General features: G+C 33.6%; 1 protein-coding gene and 1 long non-coding RNA gene across 6 annotated transcripts in view; both read right to left on the reverse strand.

The window, feature by feature from the left end:
* LOC124424587 (serine-rich adhesin for platelets-like) overlaps positions 1–20,196 on the reverse strand; it is a 129,567-nt gene that overhangs the window by 74,389 nt on the left and 34,982 nt on the right. The gene's annotated exons all lie outside the window — the stretch shown is intronic.
* On the reverse strand, positions 8,022–12,907 carry LOC124424589. Of its 2 annotated transcripts, XR_006942335.1 has the most exons (4): positions 12,745–12,907; positions 12,091–12,166; positions 10,124–10,448; positions 8,022–10,008 (listed from the first exon to the last, which is right to left on the reverse strand). It is a non-coding gene; the product is annotated as an uncharacterized LOC124424589 (long non-coding RNA). The 2 variants fall into 2 exon arrangements; XR_006942334.1 differs by lacking the exon at positions 12,091–12,166.

Consider the following 20,196-nt stretch of genomic DNA (forward strand, 5'->3'; position numbering starts at 1 on the left):
TACGCACGTGTTCGTGAGCAAGGGAAAGGGAGGGTGAAAGGGATAGGTATGTATGTAGGTAGGTAATGCTCGGTCGAGCAATGGAATCGACCACTCAGAAATTACGTAGGAATTTTGCGGTCTACGATGGTGTACGATGCGAGACACGAACAGCTGCCAGAAGCTTTTCTCACCTTCGGTGCTCTCTTCTTCTTCTTCTCCTTCTCCTTCTTCTTCTTCTTCTTCTTCTTCTTCTTCTTCTTCTTCTTCTTCTTCTTCTTCTTCTTCTTCTTCATCCACCTTTTCTTCTTCTTCTTTATATTCCATAGGTTAGACAACTTCCTAGTCCGTGGAATATAAAATGCCGTTGGTTACGATTACCAACGAGATTTTCTTTAAGAGAATGTAATGGAACGATTAGAAATACATAGATAAGGTATCTAAACTTCGATATGCCACGAATTAAATCTTAGACCAACTGATAATAATCGTTTGGTTCGTCCTATTATTACGATCGAAATAATTCGAGCGTGACGTTACCAGTAGTAACAGGTGGTTCGATTCAAGGTTATCAACTTTTAAATTCAGATAAGGCCAGATCTTCTTCGGTCTATCAAGCAGGATTTTTCTATCATTAAAATATTTATCGAATATAATTTAACGAAGAAGATATCGTATAGACGACTCGCTTAAATTATATAAATGTACGAGCTCGAGCTCAAGAGAAAATTATATATATATATATATATATATATATATATTTTTTTTTTTTTTTGTTTTTTTCTTATAAATTAAATATAAAAATGGGCAGAATATCATAGTGCCCGTCGGAGAAAGATTCGAGGTAAACGATACGGGACAAGTAAGTAATGTAAGTAGGTATAACGAGTAACTCGAGCTTTATATATCGTGTAAAACACGATATTTCATTCGGCTTCTTATCAGGAACAACACCCCTCTCTTCTTGGTAACACCTCAACCTATAATTATCGGTTCGCGTTCGGTAAAGAATCTCCTCTGATTTATATAATATTTCTTCTTCTTTACGTGTGCATAAATAACAAAGATAGTAACGCAACGTTCATCGGTTTTACATATTTTTTCCTCTTTTACTTTTTTCTTTTCTTTTTTCTCCCTACAGATAGCCGAGAAACCGTAATTTATAATTATGATAAAGGTACATTTTAAATATATATTAAAACGATAAATTTATGTTTTAAATAGAAAACAAATTTAGAGGAATTCTTCTATGAAGAACCCATGCAATGAAATCATTTTGATTAATCCATATAGTTAGTTTTCTTATAGAAACCCAATGATGATAGTTAAAACCGACGACACATGATATGTGAATAACCTAATGACTTCGATAGGTCGATGTAACGATTATCGCCGATTTCTATACCGTTTTCTTCAAGTGATTATTAGAAATGATTACGGAAGAAGTCTCTCATTGGTTAAAACATCGCGTACATACTAAGTTTCATCGGTGAAACTTCAAAGCGAATGTTTCGAATACTCGCTCGACGAGCCGTGAACGCAGTATGATCTAAAAATAATTACCATAATAATTAGCCGTGGTAAACCTGAGATATTCTTGTATGATCCAATTAAATGTTCGGCCTTGATCGCAAAAAAAAAAAGAAAAAAAGAAAGAAAAGAAGAAAGAAAGAAAGAAAAGAAAAAATCGAAATCCAAGAAGACGAGAGTCTTCATCTAGGATTTTATCGAAACGTTACTTGGAAAGGTAGAAAAAAAGATTAAAAAAGTGAAAATACGATAGAAACGAGAGTTAGATTTTCCGATATGACTGAAACAAAATAAAACGAAACGAAACAAAACGAAAGAAAAAAAAATATCGAAGAAGATGCACGAAGGTAATGATTATCGAACAAATTAACGTCTTACACCCAATAATTTTCGGACCCATCGAGATGCTCTACGGGACGTTCGCTATTACTCCCGATAATTTTTCATCTCATACATGTCCGGTTTTTCGACATTATAAATGCACCGTAATTGGATATTAACTTACTATCATTCGTAACGAGAGTCTTTTAATGATTCTTACCGCGTCCCTCCTTGTTACATATATATATATATGTATATATAACGCTCTTGAAATTATAGACTTTTTGATTTAATTTCTTCCTTCGAGGAAACGAATATGATGAATTATTTGTAACCGACAAACGAAGAAGAGAAAAAATATCGATACTGCATAACCACCATTATGGATCCACCATATTAGATAGATTTTCTTCATCTTTTTTTTTAATATATAAATATATATATATATATATATATATATATATATATACATTTTTTTTTAAGAATGATAAAAATATATCAGTGAGTACATAAATGTCTAATAATAATATTTGAAAGTAAAACGATCAGAAATTGGCAATAACTCGTGACTTATTAACGGAATACGGCACGCGTATAATCAACCGTAATACTTTCGAAAGGAGCCGGTGATCTTATCGGGAATCGATCGTGTGCGCGACCAACGGCGAAAGGAGAGTTTAAAAGGTTTACGGCGACTTCTAAAGTTCAATAGCAAAGCGAAGGAGAAGTATAAGCAAGGTTCGCTGCTATTTATTTTATAGACGTGCTCCACTTGCCAACCAGTAGAGTTTGCTCGATAGAGTCCGAGTCTTCCATTCATCCCAGAAAGAGGAGGAGGAGAAGGAGAAAAGTAGTAGAGAGTGGGATAGATACAGAAGGGGGAGAATGGATGAGGGTTGGTCGAAAGGATGAGGAGAAAGGAAGGAAGATGAAGGAGAAGGTGGAGGAGGATAAGGAAAGAGAAACGAAGCTTTACGATGGTGCACTTTGCTCGTTTCTGCATGCCACCGTGGTAAAAGCGACGTTGCCCTAGCCTGCGAAAGCAGGCAGCCAAGCAAAACGCGATTTATGCGACGGGTCTCGGTTTTTCAGCATTTCGAACCTTTTCTTTTCCCCTTGCCATTCCATGCACGTAAGTACATATACGTCTCATAGGTCCTTAAACGAGAAATACATTAACGAATCGACCATTCGATCGTGATTACTTATGTATAATTAGCGAAGCTGGGAAGGTGGGCTAAAAGGGGAAGAAAAAGGAATAATACTTGGCGTAAAAATAAATTAAATAAATTAAATAAATAAAATAAATAAAATATACGTTTATATTAATTGTATCGATATATCATCAATGGACTCGTATATCGAAAATCGACGAGTAGATATATGTAAATATATGTATCTGTATATATATATGTATACTTAAAACTTTGATAAAAAAGAAAAAATAAATAAAAAGACAAAAAAGAAAAAAGAATTACTTCGAGCTTATAGGTATAAACTCGATCATGATACGTTATAGGTTGGCGGTCGATTTTTCTCCTCCGTTGAATGAACGAGCGCACGCGAATCATTATACCGTCGAAAAGTTAATTAATATAACCAGAGGATACTTAGTCGTTTCTCGGTTAAGCAAGGAGGAGTCCGGTCGAAGGACGCACAGTTGAATCGAGACGTTCACGTCCAATGTGTCTTCTTGCGTTTAACGATCATATCGGCATGGTGGTTACATTTATATGCTAATGCCGGGTGAAACAATTAACGACCGCAATGAATCCTCCGCCAGAGAGAGGAATATCTTTCGTATATGATTCTTCTTTTCTTTTTCTGTTCTTTTTTCTTTTCTTTTCTTTACCTTTTTTTCATTCAAACGTTAGCCTACCAAGTCCAACATGACTTATAGTGTCTCTCTCTCTCCCTCTTTTTCTCTCTCTTTCTCTCTCTCTCTCTCTCTCTCTCTCTCTCTCTCTCTATCTATCTTCTTCCTCTCCCTCTTTACCGAGAAATAATCGCGAATCTTATGTACTTACTTATGTACTTACGTATGGTATATTCAAGTTTAGTTCGGTTTTCTTTATTGCACGAATCTACTTTCGAGTCTGCCTCTCTTTCTCTCTCTCTCTCTCTCTCTCTCTCTCTTTTTCTCTTTCTGTTCCTTTCGATATTTTGATATTTCGTGAAAGTAAAAATTAAAAAAAAAAAGAAAATAAAAATAAAAATAAAAAAGTTTCTTTCTTCGAATATAATAATCAAGAATAGGTGTGTATATATACTTATTTCTTTTTCTTTTTTTCTTTTCCCCTTCTTTTTTTATATTTTTCCATGCTCACATTTTATGTTGGATGGATTTTAACGGAGAAAGTTAATAAATAATACGAAAATGACGATACATATCGAGCGATTCGAACGTACATATGTATATACGTATGTACTTATATTCATATATACGTATATACGTACGATTGAAAGAGTATAGTAAGCTTCGAGTCGAGCGATGCGATCATGCTTTCGCGTAGAGATACGCGATCGCAAAATCATTGAGCTGTAAAACGCAAGAGCTCCTAGGAAGAAATTAAAATAAGGAATCCTCGACATAAAGGATAAGAGGCTTTACAACGTTGCCTTCTTCTATGGTCGATCAAGATGCGGCCAACTTCGGACCAGACCGATCTATCTAACTATTTTTTTTTATTTTGTTTTGATTTGTATATTTTTATATATATATATATATATATATATATATATATATATATATATATATATATATATATACACACTTCTCTACTACTATCGACCAGTTTCATCGACTACCGCGGTGCTCAATGGGTAATTAAATTTTACGATCCTTTGTCTCGACAATTCGAGTCCACGTTTATTGGTTTTTACTTCCATCTGGATTTCGAGTACAATGAACGTTTGCGCTTTCTACGTGTTCCAGCTATTTTCTTTTGCGATTCTACGCGATATTTTTTTTATTTTCTATTTTCTTTTTTTTCCAAAATATAATTTACGAAATTTGTATGAAAATCTATTTTTATGGGGAAAAATCTATTTTTTCTTTTTTCATTTTATCGCACACGTTTATGCGAGAAGATCGTATACCTATATTTATAGACCGTGAGAAAATAACAAGTGCATCGTTTAGATCCGATTTAAGTTCTTTAATGATATTGCGTGGCTATGAATTATGTCTGAAATAGAAATAAATCCCTCGGAAATTCCCTCGTAAAATTAAAATGTCGAAATATAAAAGTAAAATCAATCGGAGTCTCCCATGGGAGGAACATTTGTGTTCTTTAAAATTGTTTTAAATAAAATGTTTTTATTTTTCTTTATTTTCTTTTCTTTTTTTTTTTGTGCAAAGACCATCATTGGTTTCACTAAACTGTTACGAAATACGCATCTATGCATTTTCTTTCCTGAGGTTTCAACGATCAATAAACGGGAAATTGTTTACGATCATGCATCAGTCTTGATTTCCCATAAAACCTAAAACGTTCTCTGGTAAAAGAAAATTTATCGTTTCATTCAGAACGTTAGGTATCTTATTTTAATATAAACTAAATTTCTAAATCTCGTGCAACATTACGACTAACATCAATATCTTTTATTCTTACTGTAACTATCACTTTTTAATATTATACTTGAACAAAGAGATTACAATACTCTTAAACGCGTCATGACACTCGACGAAATGGACTTGTAATGGTGTCGTAAAGTTTAATCGTTCGTTTTAACAAAAAGAGAAAAGAGAAAGAAACGCACACCACGTGGCTGCGCTCGATCGGATGAAAGAAAAGATAAGAAAAGAAAAAGTAGCGGTGCTCTTGACCGCCATGACGCCGTCGTCGGCATCTCAGTGTCAAACGGCTTTTGTCGATTTACCGCTTTGATCTATTACAAAAGAAAAGTTGAATAGAAAAAAAAAAGGAGAAGAAGAAGAAGAAGAAGAGAAAAGAAAAAGAAATATAAAAATAACGAACGTAACATCTGATCATCATTATATTTTCTGATATCTTTTTTATAACTTTTTATAAATCAAAAATAAAAAGTCTCGACAATGACAAGTGTTGAATAAATTATTTCTATCTGCTAAACCATACTTATCTTTTATACGCATGTTAATCCTTAAAAAAAAAAAGAGAAAAGAAATTTGATAACCAATTAGTAAATAATATATTTATTTGATAAACGTGCCGATTTCATCCGAAATATTGCTAATCGAAGTAAAACATGACAAAGGAACATTGATTGGCCCTAACCAAAAATTTTATAATTAGATAAATCTGATGGCCTAATGTGATTCATATAATATGTAAGCTATTCACTTAGTTCCAACGATAATGTCCACCTCATCGTCGCCATTTTCCCCCTTGCCATATTCCCAAAAAAAAAGCTCTTTGATGATAAAATAAAAAGCCGCTTGTATCGTCGTCCGAAACAGCTATGTCAAATAAGTCAGATAGGTCGATTAGCTCGTAAAGGGCAAAATAGTCGGTGAGTCCCTTTGAGTTTCGTGAGCCGCTGTCAGCTTATTGTACCGCACTAAGATGTAACATAGTCATCTCTTCTCCGCGCCTCACTCTATATTCTTTTTATTAGCCCATCCTCGAGATAACGAGACATCTTTTTATATTTTCTAACGGTGTTGCTTTTACAAAGGAGAGATAAGTAAGTATATATATATATATATATATATATATATATATATATATATATATATGTTTGTATATGTATATATATGTATGTATATATGCGTATATGGGTATGTACGACTGAGAAGAGATAATGCACTGAGATAATGCACTGAGATAATGCACTGATATAAATTTTCTATTTATTTAAATATCTTCGGCCATTAAATTTTTCTTCTTTTTTCTTTTTCTTTTTCTTTTTCTTTCTCTTTCTGTTGACATTTTTCTTGTAATTCATCGCTCATGTGATAGATAACGATTTCATTCGGATGGATTACTATTATCGCCGGTGTAAAAGAAAAATTACTTAGTGATAAATCATGATCTATACCGCGAAACAAAGATAATTAATGATCGCGTGAACGTGTTGCCGAATCGAAAGGTAACACACACGAGTTTACGAACAAGAATCGACAAAAAAAAACACATTCGACAAAATTGTATAAATAACCGATTCTAATCTAATTTATCGGTAATATTAAAAAAAATTTCGCGACCTATGAAAATAAAAAGGCAAAATAATATTTTTTATTACTTCCTTTATTTGTTAACGTTTAAAGAAACGAAGAAAACAGAATATTAATATTAATAATAAAAGAATATTAATAATAAATTAATATTAAAACGTCGCAAATTCTTTTCTTATTACATTTCTTTTTTTTTCTAATCACATTTAGTTTACTTTCTCTATCGAATGATCAGTTCTTTTTCTTTCTTTTTTCTCTCTCTCTCTCTTTTTCTCCTAAATTGTTTCTACAAATTGTTTTTATAAATGAAACAACGAAACGATTTCATTCGTCTAATAGAAACGTCGAAAATCATTATAAATCATATCTTCGTAAAATTATTTAAACAAAACTTATTGAAAGAAGTCCATTCGAAGACCAATAAAAGATCAACGAGAGGTAAACATAATACGCGCGGCTTCATTTCATAGCAGTCATTTCTCTCATTGTTAACGAAGATTTACGTTCTCTCGAAGTAATAAACCATGCCGGTTAAACGATTTCTCGACACTTCGAGGTGATCGACCACCTAACGTATAATATTTCTTTCTCCTCGTGGAATGATTAACATGTTTTGAGTATTAACACATTGAATGACCGGGTACTTTCACGTGGGTTTTAGTTCAGGCCACGTGGGTCGTGCATGACCCACGTTATTGAATTCATTCTAAACATCTCTAAAATTATGAAATATGCTATTTATAAAATCGGTAAAATAATTAGTAAACGTGTATACATATAGAAAATATATATTATTAAAAGAAAATATATATATATATATGCATTTATTATGATTATAAATTAAAAAAATTTTAGTAAAAATTTTAGTAGCAAAATAATTAATAAACGTGTATATATATATAGAAAATATGTATTATAACAAGAAAAAAAAATATATATATATGCATTTATTATGATTATAAATTAAAAAAATTTTTCTTTATCTTTTAACGAGATATTCAACGAATTTTTCAAAGTTAAATATTCCGTATAATAATAAATGAACCTTGAGAGAAAGTCTAACAAACTCTCTCTTTTTCTCTCTCTCTCTCTCTCTCTCTGCCAATATTGCGCATGTTAAATGTTTTAAAGAAAGAACGAAATAAATTGTTATTTTATAACATATTTTAAACTCAGATTAGGAGATCAATATAATCCTTTATTTGTATTATATGTTATTTATATCTCACATGAAATAATTATACAATTGTCATCGTATATTAATAAGAAACAATAAGTGAAATTAAAACGACACAATTGATAATTTGACGATAACAACAGTGAATTTTCTTGTAAACTTAAAACGTTCTATCAGGCCGCATGACCCATTATCAATGGTCCATCTTACAAAAATTCCATTAAATGTGATAATTATGTATCAGTTGACGATACATTTACGATGGATTTTATGATAATATTTCGTCTTTAAGCAAAATTATTAAAATCAAATCCGAATGAAAAAGTGGGCCATATGTGATTTACGCGTAATTCGAAGTGTTAACAAACTTATCTACTTGAACCTAAGAATGTTCTTAAAGATTGAACGGATAAAGGTATTAGCATCGTTATACACAATGATAAGCACAAATACGTAGAGAAAAAATAAATATCCAATTCATGTCTACGTTTATAAACTTAGTCAAAAGACTTGTTTGCTATAAGAGTTGTTTACGAGAGGTCAAACAATCGAGAAATCGAGAAAGTACGAATTAAATTGCATCTTTTCTTCTTTCTTTCTCTCTCTCTCTCTCTCTCTTTCTCTTTCTTTCTCTTTATCTCTCTCTTTCATTCGGACATTAGTTGAAAACACGGCTTTAATACCGAAAAGATTAATATTCAACGATTACGAAGTTACGCGGATGCCATTATGACTCTAGTCAAATAGAAGATCTATGAGTACGAATGGAGCACCGGTATTGTTGTTACGTTAACGAATAATTAATAGGAATAACAGTGAGTAACGTTTCTCGTAAACCGCGGCGAAGCAGGTGAGCATACGGTTATCGTTGCATAATACGATCGTTGTTAAACGAGCATGTATGAGTTGAGTTTATATACACGACGGTAAGAGAATAAGTGAGAGAGAAAAAGATAAAGAGAAAAAGAGAGAGAGAGAGATAAAGAGAGAGAGAGAGAGAGAGAGAGAGAGACGAGAAAACGATATATATATATATATATAGAAAGAGAGAGATAGAACATATACACGCATAGTAAAGAGGCGTAGACGCGCATACGTACACTAACGTAGTAAGCGTGGTTTACCGGTTGAACACGATCCTCTATCCCGTCGCGGTACAAAGTGTATTTCCACTGTCAGATAGATTTTATCTCGAAAGCGGGCACATGCAATCCCATAAACTTCAATAAACAAGATGCTGCGTTACCGTACACATACGTGTCTTGAATTTTCCGTCGCATTTCATACCGGGGAGAACGCAACTCTACCTCACGGATTTCATTATTAATGTTCCACGTTGAATGGACTCCCACGCGAAAATACAATACCGTTTTCCATCGAGTAGATGTATTACTAATGTGTTCACGTATCGATCAGTGTTCTTTGATTGTCCGAAGAAAATCATTGGAAAATTCTATACAATATATATATTAGGTGGACCGGAAAGTAATGTCGCTTTCTTAAATTAAATTCAAACGAATAAAATTTTAGAAGTTCTTATTTTTAATCACAATCAAATATCGACATGCGCAGAAACGACATTACTTTCTGGTCCACCTAATACATATATATATATATATATATATATAAATTTAAAAATTAAAGAAGAAACCCAGTAATAAATTATACTTTAACCGTGAAAAAATAACGTCGAGTTTTTGGTGTTTACACAGGTGTTTGTCAGAGATTACGTCGGACATGTTTCTTTGGCCTATCTTGGTACACTCATCGCGCCAAAGGACAACCTTTCCACCTTGGAACATGTTTCCATCTGGATTTATATCCTCCCGAAGTGTCCACGCACCTGTTGAAAATCCAGAACGCGTGTATTCGTGGCAAGGCGTGCTCATACCATTATAGTTACCAGTATCCAATGAATACGAATGCGAGAGAATAGGAGAAACGTCGTTTGTACTTACTTTTCTTACAATCTACGTATCTTCTAAAAAGTCGTAACATCGTCGTTGTGACATTTCGAAAAAGGGCTAAAACGATATACGTTAAGGAAGTAACGAGATGATAACGATCACCTCGGTAAAGTACTTTTGTACGATTTTTTTCTTCTTTCTCTTTGTTTTTTTCTTTTTCTTTTCTTTTTCTTTCGCTACTTCAAACTGGTAGTCAAGTAGTCATCACGATCAAGAATATTTTTTTTATTTTTTCTTCTTCTTCTTCTTATTATTATTCTGTTTAACGTGGATCAAATTTCAGTCTTGATAATCCTCTTCGTTGTATCTTCTTTTTCTAATGATCGAGTAGAAAATATATAGATACATATATATATATATATATATATATATATATACACATATACACATATAAATGAAAAAATCTTCAGATAGGTTGCAACCATAATACTTAAGTACTTGAATTTCTTGTCGTCGATAAAACTATCGACTAATTTAACAACGCACGAAAAATAATAAGAAGTGTAATTCTACGTGCGTTAAGTTAAATGGAACGTGTAAACGCTTGAAAACGATCGTGTAGGAAGGAATCAAGTAGGGTTTGTGGATCGGGAAAGAGCAAATCCTCGTTCGACCTCGTTCGTAAAAGCCGTCGGTATGTATTCCAAGCGTGTAGGCATGCTCGACGCGTTCGCGAAAACGACGTAATTATTTCCACCTGCGGGAGAGAGCTCGTTTACGCGATTACGTTACTTTCAATGTCACCGAACCGACGATAACCGTAACTCGATCGATTTCTTTTCATTACCTTTCTCCCCACCCTTACCTTCCCTTCCTTTTCAACCTTCGTACGGCAAGTGTTACGATAAGTCGTTCGAGGCTTAAAAAGAAGAAAAAAAAAAACAAAAACAAAAAAGAAAAAAAGAAATCGAAAAAACAACGAAAGGTACACTCTAAAAAAACGATCTATGTCATTCGAATGAAAAAAAAAACTAAGTAAAAAGAAAAGAAAATAATCTAGCATAAAAAATCAGTTGTAAAACATCGTCCAGCGATAAGTTGTAAAAAAAAAAAAAGAAAAAAACGTATAAAATCAAATAAATACTTATCTGTATTTTTTCCATTAATTTTCCGTCACTTTTAATAGTCTCACGCATGATAAATACGAAACGATGTTACGTTTACAATTATGGAATGTAGAAAGCAATCGTGCGAATAGTCCGTGAGACTATCCCTGTAATCTATATTATTAGATTCTGATAGTCAGTAATAATAAACTTTCATTCGTCGAATCATTAATAATGGACTAGTCATTAAGCGTGACTAATAGAACATAAAACGAGATCACTCGACATGATATATCTTTAACTTTTTCTTTTTTTTTCTTTGTTTCTCTTTTCTTTTCTTTTTTTTTCTTTTTTTTAAATATTTTTATTTATCATCCATTTTACGAGCGAACACGATCTCTGCTTTACGAAAAAAGACAAACAAATATTTTAATATTCGAGAATAATATGTTTTAACACATAAATATTTCACGCAAGATAAAATTTTATAGTACGTAAGTATATATAATTTCTAAGAAAAATAAATAATCTCAGGTATATATACTATACTGTAATATATAACATATCGAGGTTATGAGAGAATCAACACGATAACCTTAACGATCCGATGGATCGGTCATTATAATTCGATGGATATACATGTCTACGTTCTAGTTTATCGATGGGAAAAAAAAAAGTATAATCATCGATGAACCGTGTGGGAGAATCATTGAAACGAGATCACGAACGACGACGTCGGGAAATATAATACGAGGAAAAAAGATCAAAGGCGAGGGTTTGGCCCTCAAGGTTCTACAAGCGTATATTACTAATGTTTGCTATATATGTATATAATCTATGTATGTATCTTAGACGATCGATAGGACGGTTTAGTTAACGAGCGAGCAATTTGCATTTTAACTTTCGTTATACCTGATGGCCGCAAAATTATCATGACGGATACAGGAAATGTTGGTAATAAAATCATGATGTCGATGATGACTCTTACCTGAAACAAAAAAAAGAAAAATATGATCTTTTTTTGTAAATATGTAGGTAGACACACACACACATACACACACAATATATAAATATATTTAAATATATATATATACATATTTTTATACATATATATATTTAAATTATATATATATTTATATATATAAATATATAAATATATTTTTTCATTAATAAATAGACATTCTTATTAAATTTTTAACGAAGCATATTCGGCGTTCGGTCGTTGAATAGAAATTGAAAAAAAGAAAAGAAAAAAAAATCGACTCGAATTTCGATTGTTAATTCGATGAACGAACGATATGAGGAACGAAGTTGGTTTGTCGACGTGTACACGCCTATGTATATTCTCAGGACCGAGACTCCTTCGATTTCGAGGTTCTCTTCATGAAGCAAACCCTTCACCGGGAAATCGTAAAACGCCTCCGCCGTAGTACTAAGCGTCAAGTTTATTTCGCTTTACGAGCCGCGATCTCTGCCTTCGTCCAATCGTTCCCAACAGCAACATCCCTCTCTATTCTGAATCCGAAGTATGCGCTAAGAGAATACGACGACGGTTCTTCTTCCTACCTTTCTGTTTAAATTCGATACACTTGCTTCCGTGTTACAAACGATCACTCTATTCTCTCATGCTGCCGAGCGATCTTCTCTTATGTTATAAGATTTTCCTCGTTTATCTCGAACATATACGTAAATAACAAAGTACCTCTAACTATTCGATCGAACGCTTCAAAGTCGATTAGAGGAAGAGATATTAAATGTGATCTTAGATAAAAGGAATTTATATGTACTATGTATAAGCACGTTGTATCTGATATTTTTTTACGTTTCGATATTAAAACTTACTTAACGATAAGACCTTGAACTATCATCGAATTTAATCAATAATTTGATACAAACTGTTATTACGAAGTATCGATTATGTAAATATTTTATTATTATTACAGAGATTATTCTGTGCTAAGGAAAATATGATTGACCGAAAGATATACTATAAAAGCGATATAATACTATCTTGTATAAACATGGTGATATAATGAATGATCTTGGAAAAGAGGGCGAGTGCAAGGTTATATTACTTGTATGCATATATGTAAAACAGTGTGTCGTTAATATGTTTAGATAATATAATACTCTAGTCGTGTTCGAAGGATTCGTCGAACGTGAGAAACTCGATGGTATCATCGAATTAGAAAGCTAATTCTTCTAACGTGTTATTACAATGACACAGTATGAATGGTATTTTAAAAAGATATCTATATATATAAATGCATAAAGTTGCCGTAAAAGCTTTTTTCGCTATCTTCACGCAGCTGCTTTATCAAGCATCGTTTAAATACGAAAAAAACTATATATATATATATATATATATATATATATGTATATTATATATATGTTTATAAACTATATATACATAAACTCGTACAATCGGAACAGTTATATTAAAAAAAAAAAGAATACTTAGGTATTTCGAAAAATAGAAATAAAAAGAAAAAGAAAGAAAAAAAAGAAAAGAAAAGAAAAGAAACGGAAAAAAGATAGAAAAACAAGAAGTATTAACGCACGATAAGTAACAACATATAAGAAAACATTCTCGTATCTTGCGTTAAAAGCGTTAAATTCAACGTCGAACAGCATAGGCGTCGTAACGTATTGCTCGATAAGCAGCGGGTGGTAGGAGAAACACGAAGAGAAACGTGGCTATCGCGATGGAACGTCAGAAAAACGATCGATGTCCCGCGAGGATGGCAGGGAATCGCACGAAAATATCGCCTCGTCCGTGATATTCCGACTCGTAAAGTTATCGTAAAGCGTCGTAAGCGGGATTCGGTGGTCTTTGATGTACCGCCGTGGCCGCCGAAGGACGTCGTAGTTCGCGATCTAGGAGATTCTGTTAAAGAGAGATAGAAAGAGAAAGAAAGAAAGAAAGAGAGAAAGAGAGAGAGAGAGAGAATCGAGAAAGCCATAAATCGTGAAGGAAAGATAAAATGTCGTAGGGAGAGGCAAACACGTAGGAAGAGAATCAAAGAGAGAAAGAGAGAGAGAGAGAGATATAGAGAGAGAGAGAGAGAGAGAGAGAGAAAGAAAGAGGGAGAGAGAGAGAGACACACACACATACATATACAGATGAATACGCGAACGTGCCAGATGGTTGCTACTTTGACGGTCAAAGTGATTTGTGAAACGAAGAGTTACCATCTCTGTACACACAATAATGCACATTTGAAAGTCCGAAAAAGGTTTACCGTTTAAAGTGATCGATCTACTATATACTTATGTATGTACGTACGATCGAGCTGCAAAGATCTGGATTAGATTAATCGTTGAAAGGAGTGGTCTTGCGAAATATCTCTCTAATAGAGAACTTCCTTCTTTTTCTTTTTTTTTTTTTTTGTGAAATAAGACTACGTGTATCTAATTTATATGAGCAAATAGTTCGTTGGGGAATCATTGAGAAGAAAAAAAAAAAAATAAAAAAGAAAATGCATCGACTCTTCTTTCCATTATTAAAAGACGATTAATAATGAAAGAGGAAATCTAGATTACGTTGGTATAACGCGATCAAGCGTTAGACATATCTTGCTTGCTTGCTTACACTCGTTGTGTTGTATATCTGCATAGAAGAAGCTGATGTTACAAGATATTACGACGCGGAGACCAACCAAGATAGAAGTCTTTACGATGGTGCCAGAGGGCGACTGAGGGGGTAAAGGGTGGTGGATGAAGAGAGACGAGGAGGGGGAGGGAAGAACGCGACGTTTACGACGATCCTCTTCATCTTTATGCTCTTCGCTCGTTCCCCTTACCACGCCCTTGATGCGAAGAAAATGAATATCCCTTGAGACGAAATCTTGAATTTATAACCTCTACACGTGTATACACGTATAAATGATAACAAATGGCTTCTTAGAAATAAATCCTCAAGGAAATGTTGATCTGCGCCGATTGCAATTTTTAAAAAATTCAAACTATTATCGGTTAACTTCCTGGTCAATTATCTGGATAAAGTAATGCATGATCACTCACTATTCTCAAATTTATAGATGTTCTTAACTATAAAACGAATTTCTCAATTTTCCTCATATCTTCTAGCGTTCCATTGAACGAACGGACGCAGACAGACAAACAGTAAGGATTTGTTCGAGAGAGTATATGAGTATATAGTAGATAGACAAGAGAGTAATCGATGCGGGGTGATTGATGGAACAACAATGGAAATACATTTTTGTTTATTGATGATGCTGAAAGCGATCGTTCTTAGCGACACAATTATCTCGAGGAGTTGGACTGGTGCGAGGTTGCGTGTAAACACACAGAGAGAATACCTAGGTATCTTCATTTACGTGTGTAGGCGGCAGTGGTGATGCTCGTTCGGACCTTTCCGAGCGACCTCGGCGTCTCCTTCCTTCTCCCCTCTTCGTTTCTACTCCATCTCTTTCTCTCTCTCTCTCTCTCTCTCTCTCTCTCTTTCTCTCTTTCTCTCTCTCTCGGTACTTGTATGTGTCGTTTGCCGCGTGCCGCATGTCGCATGCAGCCGGAATAAGTAGGTAGTAGCGGCAAGCCGAAGCTTCGAATCCTATGTGGGTAACCCGGTCCCAGAAACTTGTTTCGTCCTTCCGAAGAACCCGCTGGAGTCGGTGCCGTTCAAAGAACACCCGTTCGAACGCACCGGGAATTTCCTGCCTTTAACAGACTCCCACCAATCGCCATTTCCGCATACTTTCATCCTCCAAACGATATGACTTTCTTTTCTTTTTTTCTTTTCTTGTTTTTTTTCCTTTCCTTTTCTTCTTTTTCTCTTTTTCTCTTTCTTTTTTTCTCCTTTTTCTTTACCGACTATACTTTACTCGACAGTGTGCGGAAACGACGGTCCGTGTTTATCACACGGTATGACGCGTATAATCGATTGGCAAACTGTACTCACCATAACCGGTCGTTTGTGTTTCTAACGTCCCGTTACGTTGCGACCCAGATGTAAGATCAATTTACAATATCCGTCGTCGATATTTTCTAACGGTATGTCCTAGACATTGACCATCCATCGTTTCATCTAATAACGTTAGAAATGTCATTTGGAATTGGATCGAATTTTCTTTAACTATTGAAAATTCTATCGTAGGATGAAATTTAATAGGGGTATATATATATATATATATATATTTATACTAATAGAAATTGATAATGAAAAAGAGTAATATAATATTTAAAAAAAAATTATTTAATTATTTAAATATCGGATGAAAATTATGGGAATTAATTTTATCGTTCTTTTGTTATTTTGTTATTTCATTATTTTTTTTTTTTTTTAATTATTTTAAGTAATATTTAAAATAATTTTGTTATTTTTTTCTTATTGCCGTATTTCCTCTTTTATTTTTTTTTCTTTCCTTTTGTTATTTCGTTATTTTAATTTTGTACATTGCAACTATCCTATCTTTTCTTTTTTTGAGGGGTTCTTTTTTCTTCGAATTTTGATGACTATAATTTTTAAGATTTAAATACATTGACATAAAATTCGATAGAGATATATGATTTAACGACTTTCGAAAGGCATTCGTTTCAGACAAGATTACTCTTCACGAGATGCTCTCGGGAAAAAATCATTGACCGATAAAGATACTAGTTCAACTTTCTCCACTTAATTAAATATCGAAAAAGGATAAGAGGGGAGGACGCTAGGTAATTAAAGAACTCAATATAGAACCGAAAGTTGTGGATAAGCGTGTTACGTTGACTTCTGAATAAGTCGAAGGTGAATGCATCATCGTCGTTTTTCTCAAAGGTCGTTAACTCCTCGTTTGCAAGCGTACGATGATTAATAATACCTACTTCGTGTGGCGGTATATCTACTACACTTTCGAATAACTTTGTGAATAATCTTGAACCTCCTTCCCACGACATTCCCGAGTTACTTTCAAAAATCCAAAAAGTCATATATATATTTTTTTGTTTGTTTCATTACATTTACACTATAAATTATTAAACCATTTATTCGATACGATTCCCAAGGAAATTATAACTAAACTAAAGAGAGAAAGTTAATGGCAACTTATTAATCATTTGCGCTCTCTGCATTCTCTTTCTTTTTTTTATTTGTTCACTAAGACCACTTGTATTTAGGTATTTTTTTATTAGAATCAAATATATATATATATGGGCATCATTCAATAGAATTTATTGACATTCTGTAATAAAAAAAAAATTGTTATGGTATTCCATTTTAAAAAGATCGAATCATAAAAAGACAAGAATACTTTTAAAGAAAATTTCAAATCGAGTCAAACTCGACGTAAATGTTCTCGTTACGAAACTCGTTATCATTTACATTATCGATCTCTCTTTCTCTCTCTTTCTCTTTATAATACGTATGTGTTAAAAAAGAAGTAAATCTATGACCGTAATACGAAACGTCAACTTGAAAAATTACCGAACAAAACAATTTCCTTGCTCGCAAGAATGGCTCTTATCGAAAAAGCGATAAAAGTATCGAATAAAAGTCGCAAAGGTCTCGTTACCGTGTCCCATGAAAATCATTCGACGCGACATTATACGCCATAATAGTGACCCTAATGTTTGCTACGTTCTCGCTGACAATCGCAAAATCGTAAAGTCGACCAGAGTCGGTCTTTTACGTCTTTATCAGGAGACTTTTATCTCTTTCTATTTCGTTACGTGCGACGGGCAATCCGAGGGACAACGTGGGAAGGTAAAGAGATAAGGGATAATCTTTTTTCTTTCTCTTTCTTTCTTTTTTTTTTCTAAACCGATCAACATACCCCTCTCCGCTCATTTTTCTTCATTCGAAGTGAGACAGAATCGACTAGTTTCGTGCAATCAAAGGTACGATGAACGAGAAGGAAGAAACATTGCCTGCGATGAGCAAAAAACAACTTTGCAAGCGGAACATAACGCTTGAAGAGGGATGAAAGAGGATAGAAGAAAAAGAAGAAGAAGAAGAAAAAGGAGAAGGAGGAAAAAGAAAAGAAAAAGTGGGAGGATAGAATCGAAAGGATAAAGATCGTTCAGCCGGTTCTTCCAAATAAAAAAAATCGTTCGAAGCGACATTGATTTTTCTCTTTTTTATCTATTCCAGATTTCACGATCCTTCCCTCCCTCCTTGCATAAGCCGCTTTTAATTTTATGCGCTATGTCCAAACGAGAGCGAGTAAAAGCTTCTTACGAAAATCCCATTTCTATGTTGAGAAGTACCTACTTATTTATGTAGACATTTATCGCTTTTTATCTTTTTCTTTTTTTATGAGGAATTGAAAGAAATTAAAAACTACAGAATATTTTTAAATAATTAAATAAAAGAAACGTATGAAAAGTTTAAAGTCGTCGAATATATAAATATAGAAAGAGAGATACAGAAAGAGAGAGAGAGAGAGAGAGAGAGAGAGAAAGAAAGAAAGAGAGAAAGAGAGAGAGAATAAAGGATATTTGTCACTTTATTAGAAAGATCGGAAGAGAAAAGAGCATACTGACGAAGATGGTGAGGGAAGTTCACGATGCTGTATGTTGTAAATACGTTTAGAAAGGCTCTAAAGAAAGAAAGAGAGAGAGCGAGAGAGAGAGAGAGAGAGAGAGAGAGAGGGAGAGAGAAAGATAGAATGAAATGAAAAAGTTAAAGGAAGTTAAATGCGCCGGAGGGAGTCTTCCCTTTCGAAAGAGGGAGAAAGAGATGGAGAGGGAGAAAGAGAGGGAGAGAGAAAAGAGAGAGGGCGAAAGAAGTCGTGCGGTTCTAGGAAGCGTCGTGCCTGCGCATCTTCATTATCCTCTCCCTCTTCTCGCCCCTCTGTATCTACCTCTAGGCCAGCCTCTCGAGAGTATTCCAAGTGGAATACGTGGTACACGAGTGGAACCGTGCTCGGACTCGATCAATTAGCGTACAGACTTCGTGATTCGAGAGCGTAAAAAAGGAACGACGAGAAGGTATGCGCGAACCGATGCTGCCTTGGCTTATGAATGTAACTCGCGTGTACCATCGAGAGTTCTCTCTTTTTCTTCTTCTTCTTCTTCTTCTTCTTCTTCTCCCTTCTCCTTCTTCTTGTGTTTTTTCTTCTTCTGTTTCTTCTCCTTCTTCTTCTTCTTCTTCTCTTTTCTTCTTCTTCTGTTTCTTCTCCTTCTTCTCCTTCTTCTCTTTTTTCTTCTTCTGTTTCTTCTCCTCTTCCTCCTCCTCCTTTTTCTTCTTCTTCTTCTTGCAGTGATGAAAGTCGAGATCGTGAGCTAAGAAGATGGTCCCAATTTCGAAAAGAATTTTCTATATCGATAAGATCGTTCTAAAATGTAAACTATTTTTAATCATATATATTACAACGTATGAATTCGAACGTTCATAATTTTGACAAGTGTATTTTTCTTGTAACAATGAAATTCGAGATCCTGAGATAAAATAGCGGTACTAATTTCGAGGAAAATTTTCTGTATCGATAAGGTCGTTCCAAATCTAAATTATTTTTAATCGTATATATTACACCATATGAATTCAAACGTTCATAATTAAAACAAGTATATATTTCTAACAATAAAATTCGAGATCTTGAGATAAAATAGCGGTACTAATTTCGAGGAAAATTTTCTGTATCAATAAGGTCGTTCCAAAATCTAAATTATTTTTAATTGTATATATTACACCGTATGAATTCAAACGTTTATAATTATGACAAGTATATATTTCTAACAATGAAATTCGAGATTCTGAGATAAGATAGCGGTACTAATTTCGAGGAAAATTTTCTGCATCGATAAGGTCGTTCCAGAATCTAAACTATTTTTAATCGTATATATTACACCGTATGAATTCGAACGTTCATAATTATGATAAGTATATATTTCTAACAATGAAATTTGAGATCCTGAGATAAGATAGCGGTACTAATTTCGAGGAAAATTTTCTGCATCGATAAGGTCGTTCCAAAATCTATACTATTTTTAATTGTATGTACTACACCGTATGAATTCGAACGTTCATACTTATGATAAGTGTTTTTTTTCTTGGAACGAAAAAATTCGAAATCATGA

This window comes from Vespa crabro, chromosome 6 (genome assembly GCF_910589235.1).
Source record: "Vespa crabro chromosome 6, iyVesCrab1.2, whole genome shotgun sequence".
Lineage (NCBI taxonomy): Eukaryota > Metazoa > Arthropoda > Insecta > Hymenoptera > Vespidae > Vespa > Vespa crabro.